The 6,029-nt window shown below is 39.8% G+C and overlaps 1 non-coding gene across 1 annotated transcript; it reads left to right on the forward strand.

Moving 5' to 3' along the window:
- Positions 1-5,192: 5,192 nt before the first annotated feature.
- LOC148564620 (small nucleolar RNA R71) lies at positions 5,193-5,300 on the forward strand. Its single transcript, XR_015884002.1, has one exon. It is a non-coding gene; the product is annotated as a small nucleolar RNA R71 (small nucleolar RNA).
- Positions 5,301-6,029: the final 729 nt, after the last annotated feature.

Here is a 6,029-nt window from a genome sequence, read left to right on the forward strand (position 1 = left end):
AATCATCTGTCGGTTCTCGATCATACTGGAATAGGATTTACTATCCTTTTGCGTCTGTCACTACGCCCAGCACTCGCGAGTTTGAAGCTCGTCACAGCCATCCCTTCCCAGATCCTACTCGAAATACCACAGACAATGTTTAGACTTTCCGGATCTCAGGAATGGCCATCCATGGGTTCTAACTTATACCACGAAGACTCTAATATCTCAGACTCAGTCCCCTGTATTAGATATCTAAGAGATACTCATTCTGTCTCGTCTTCATGTAGAACGGAAGTGGTTGTCAGGCACGTGTTCATAGGTGAGAATGGTGATGAGCGTCACATAATCATCACATTCATCATGTTCTTGGGTGTGAATAAATATCTTAGAATAGGAATAAGCTTGAATTGAATAGAAAAATAGTAGTACTTTGCATTAATACTCAAGGAACAGCAGAGCTCCACACCTTAATCTATGGTGTGTAGAAACTCTACCGTTGAAAATACATAAGAACAAAGTCTAGGCATGGCCGAATGGCCAGCCCCCAAAACGTGATCAAAGGATCCAAAGACAATCCAAAGATGTAAATACAATAGTAAAAAGTCCTATTTATACTAACTAGTTACTAGGGTTTACAGAAATGAGTAAATGATGCAGAAATCCACTTCCAGAGCCCACTTGGTGTGTGCTTGGGCTGAGCATTGAGCTTTACACATGTAGAGGCTTCTCTTGGAGTTGAACGCCAGTTTGTAACCTATTTCTGGCGTTTAACTCCACTTTGCAACCTGTTTCTGGCGTTTAACTCCAGAATGCAACATGGAACTGGCGTTGAACGCCAGTTTGCGTCATCTAAACTCAGGCAAAGTATGGACTATTATATATTTCTAGAAATCCCTAGATGTCTACTTTCCAACGCAATTAAGAGCGCGCCATTTGGAGTTCTGTAGCTCCAAAAAATCCATTTTGAGTGCAGGGAGGTCAGAATCCAACAGCATCTGCAATCCTTCCTCAACCTCTGAATCTGATTTTTGCTCAAGTCCCTCAATTTCAGCCAGAAAATACTTGAAATCACAAAAAAATATACAAACTCATAGTAAAGTCCAGAAATGTGATTTTTATTTAAAAACTAATAAAAATATACTAAAAACTAACTAAATCATACTGAAAACCATGTAAAAACAATGCCAAAAAGCGTATAAATTATCCGCTCATCACAACACCAAACTTAAATTGTTGCTTGTCCCCAAGCAAATGAAAATCAAATAGGATAAAAAGAAGAGAATATACTATGAATTCTAAAATATCAATGAAACTTAGCTCCAATCAGATGAGCAGGACTTGTAGCTTTTTGCCTCTTGAATAGTTTTGGCATCTCACTTTATCCTTTGAAGTTCTGAATGATTGGCATCTATAGGAACTTAGAATTTAGATAGTGTTATTGATTCTCTTAGTTCAGTATGTTGATTCTTGAACACAGCTACTTTATGAGTCTTGGCCGTGGCCCTAAGCACTTTGTTTTCTAGTATTACCACCGGATACATAAATGCCACAGACACATAACTGGGTGAACCTTTTCAGATTGTGACTCAGCTTTGCTAAAGTCCCCAATTAGAGGTATCCAGGGTTCTTAAGCACACTCTTCTTTTTTGCTTTGGACCTTGACTTTAACCGCTCAGTCTCAAGTTTTCACTTGACACCTTCACGCCACAAGCACATGGTTAGGGACAGCTTGGTTTAGCCGCTTAAGCCAGGATTTTATTCCTTTAGCCCTCCTATCTACTGATGCTCAAAGCCTTGGATCCTTTTTATTTACCCTTGCCTTTTGGTTTTAAGGGCTATTGGCTTTTTGCTCTTGCCTTTTGGTTTAAAGAGCTTTTGGCTTTTTCTGCTTGCTTTTTCTTTTTCTTTCTCTTTTTTTTTGCCATTTTTCTTTTCTCTTTTTTCTTTTTTTTTTCGCAAGCTCTTCTCTATTCACTGCTTTTTCTTACTTCAAGAATCATTTTTATGATTTTTCAAATCATCAAATAACATTTCTCCTTTTTTCTTATTCTTCAAGAGCCAATATATTTAACATTCATAAACCACAATATCAAAAGACATATGCACTGTTCAAGCATTCATTCAGAAAATAAAAAGTATTGTCACCACATCAAAATAATTAAACTAGTTTCAAGGATGAATTCGAAACCATGTACTTCTTGTTCTTTTGTTTTTAGAACATTTTTTTCATTTAAGAGATGTGATGGATTCATAGGACATTCATAACTTTAAGGCATAGACACTTAGACACTAGTGATCATATAGTAAAGACACAAACATAAATAAAACATAAAGCTCAAAAATCGAAAAACAGTAAAATAAATAGACAAGGAGATTAAGGAATGAGTCCACCTTAGTGAGGATGGCGTCTTCCTCTTCTTGAAGAACCAATGGTGCTTTTGAGCTCCTCTATGTCTCTTCCTTGTCTTTGTTGCTCCTCCCTCATAGCTCTTTGATCTTCTCTAATTTCATGAAGGATGATGGAATGCTCTTGGTGCTCCATCTTTAGTTGTCCCATGTTGGAGCTTAATTCTCCTAGGGAAGTGTTTATTTGCTCCCAATAGTTTTGTGGAGGAAAATGTATCCCTTGAGGCATCTCAGGAATTTCTTGGTGAGGGAATTCCTCGTGCTCTTGTTGAGGTCCATGATCTCTTGTTTGCTCCATCCTTTTCTTAGTGATGGGCTTGTCCTCTTCAATAAGGTGTCTCTGGCCTTAGGTTCCATAAATGGTTATGGAAAAATAAAAAGCAATGCTTTTACCACACCAAACTTAAAATGTTTGCTTGTCCCCGAGCAAAAGAAGAAAGAAAATAGTAGAAGAAGAAGAAAATGGAGGAGATGGAGGTGTGTGAATGGTTCGGCCACTGGGGGTTTAAAGTGGTTATGATGTGTGAAAAGGAAGGAGTGATGGTTTGAATTTGAGTGGGTGAGTGTAGGTGGTTGTATGGTGGTTTTGGAGGGGAATTGGAGGTGATTGGTGGAGGTTATTTTGGGGAAGAATGTTGTGGAAAGGTGTGAAGAGGAGAGAAGAAGTGGTGAGGATCCAGTGGGGTCCACAGATCCAGTGGGGCCAAGGACTTAACATCCCTGCTCCAATTAGGCGTGTAAAACGCCCTTGCTGTGCAATCCTAGCGTTTAACGCCAGACTGCTGCTTGTTTCTGGCGTTAAACTCCCAAATGTAGCCTGTTTCTGGCGTTTAACGCCAGGTAGATGCTTGTTTCTGGCGTTAAACGCCAGCTTGGTGCTTGTTTTGGCGTTAAACACCAGACAGATGCTTGTTTCTGGCGTTTAAACGCCAGAATGCTCCTCCTCCAGGGTGTGCTGTATTTAATGCTATTTTTTATTCTGTTTTTGATTTTTCAGTAGTTTTTGTGACTCCACATGATCATCAACCTAATAAAACACGAAATAACAAAAAGAAAATAAATAAATATAATTAGATAACATTGGGTTGTCTCCCAACAAGCGCTTCTTTAATGTCAATAGCTTGACAGTGAGCTCTCATGGAGCCTCACAGATGTGCAGAGCATTGTTGGGACCTCCCAACACCAAACTTAGAGTTTGAATGTGGGGGTTCAACACCAAACTTAGAGTTTGACTGTGGGGGCTTTGGTTGACTCTGCAGTGAGAGAAGCTTTTCATGCTTCCTCTCCATGGTTACAGCAGGAGATCCTTGAGTTTTAAACATAAGGTTGTCCTCATTCAGTTGAAGGACCAACTCTCCTCTGTCCACATCAATCACAGCTCTTGCTGTGGCTAGGAAGGGTCTTCCAAGGATGATGGATTCATCCTCATCCTTCCCAGTGTCTAGGATTATGAAATCAGCAGGGATGTAAAGGCCTTCAACCTTTACTAGCACGTCCTCTACTAGTCCATAAGCCTCTTTTCTTGAGTTGTCTGCCATCTCTAATGAGATTCTGGCAGCTTGCACCTCAAAGATCCCAAGTTTCTCCATTACAGAGAGTGACATTAAGTTTATTCCTGACCCCAGGTCACACAGAGCCTTCTCAAAGGTCATGGTGCCTATGGTACAGGGTATTAAGAATTTACCAGGATCCTATTTCTTTTGAGGTAGAGTTTGCTGATCCAAGACATTTAGTTCCTTGATGAGCAATGGAGGTTCATCCTTCCAAGTCTCATTGCCAAATAATTTGGCATTCAGCTTCATGATTGCTCCTAAATATTGAGCAACTTGCTCTTCAGCAATGTCTTCATCTTCTTCAGAAGATGAATAGTCATCAGAGCTCATGAATGGTAAAAAGAGGTTCAATGGAATCTCTATGGTCTCTAGATGAGTCTCAGATTCCTTTGGTTCCTCAAAGGAAAACTCCTTATAGGTCAATGGACGTCCCAGGAGGTCTTCCTCACTAGGATTCACGTCCTTCTCCTCCTCTCTGGGTTCGGCCACACCAAGTAAGGTTATGGCCTTGCACTCTCTTTTTGGATTCTCTTCTGTATTGCTTGGGAGAGTACTAGGAGGAGTTTCAGTGACTCTTTTACTCAACTGGCCCACTTGTGCCTCCAAATTTCTAATGGAGGACCTTATTTCATTCATGAAATTTAGAGTGGCCTTAGATAGATCAGAGACTATATTTGCTAAGCTAGATGGATTCTGCTCAGAATTCTCTGTCTGTTGTTGAGTGGATGATGGAAAAAGCTTGCTATTGCTAAACCGGTTTCTTCCACCATTATTAAAGCCTCGTTGAGGCTTTTGTTGATCCTTCCATGAGAAATTTGGATGATTTCTCCATAAGGAATTATAGGTGTTTCCATAGGGTTCACCCATGTAATTCACCTCTGCTATTGCAGGGTTCTCAGGATCATAAGCTTCTTCTTCAAAAAAGGCCTCTTTAGTACTGTTGGATGATTCCTTCAATCCATTCAGACTCTGAGAGATCATATTGACTTGCTGAGTCAATATTTTATTCTGAGCCAATATGGCATTCAGAGTATCAACTTCAAGAACTCCCTTCCTTTGAGGCGTCCCATTATTCACAAGATTCCTTTCAGAAGTGTACATGAACTGGTTATTTACAACCATGTCAATGAGTTCTTGAGCTTCTGCAAACGTTTTCTTTAGGTGAATGGATCCACCTGCAGAATGGTCCAATGACATCTTAGATAATTCAGACAGACCATCATAGAATATATCCAGGATGATTCATTCTGAAAGCATGTCAGAAGGACACTTTTTGGTCATTTTCTTGTATCTCTCCCAAGCTTTATAGAGGGATTCACCTTCCTTCTGTTTGAAGGTTTGAACATCCACTCTAAGCTTGCTAAGCTTTTGAGGAGGAAAGAACTTGGCTAAGAAAGCCGTGACCAGCTTATCCCAAGAGTTCAGGCTATCCTTAGGTTGAGAGTCCAACCATATTCTAGCTCTGTCTCTTACAGCAAACGGGAAAAGCATAAGCCTGTAGACCTCGGGATCAACCCCATTGGTCTTAACAGTATCACAGATCTGCAAGAATTCAGTTAAAAACTGAAAAGGATCTTCTAATGGAAGTCCATAAAACTTGCAGTTCTGTTGCATCAGAGAAACTAATTGAGGTTTCAGCTCAAAGTTGTTTGCTCCAATGGCAGGGATTGAGATGCTTCTTCCATGAAAATTGGAATTTGGTGCAGTAAAGTCACCAAGCATCTTCCTTGCATTGTTATTATTTTCGGCCATGTCTCCTTTTTCAAAAATTTCTGTCAGATTTTCTCTAGAGAGTTATGCTTTAGCTTCCCTTAGCTTCCTCTTCAGAGTCCTTTCAGGTTCAGGATCAGCTTCAACAAGAATATTCTTATCCTTGTTCCTGCTCATATGAAAAAGAAGAGAACAGAAAATATGGAATCCTCTATGTCACAGTATAGAGATTCCTTATGTAAGTATAAGAAGAGAATAATGGAGGAAGGAAAAGATAAGAATCCAAACACAAGGGAGAGGAATGAGTTCGAATTCTTGGGTAAAAGAGGGGTGTTAGTAGATGAATAAATAACCAGAAGGGGATGAGAGATGAGAGAA

This window comes from Arachis ipaensis, chromosome B5 (genome assembly GCF_059453495.1).
Source record: "Arachis ipaensis isolate K30076 ecotype BB chromosome B5, ASM5945349v1, whole genome shotgun sequence".
In the NCBI taxonomy this organism is placed as follows: Eukaryota; Viridiplantae; Streptophyta; class Magnoliopsida; order Fabales; family Fabaceae; genus Arachis; species Arachis ipaensis.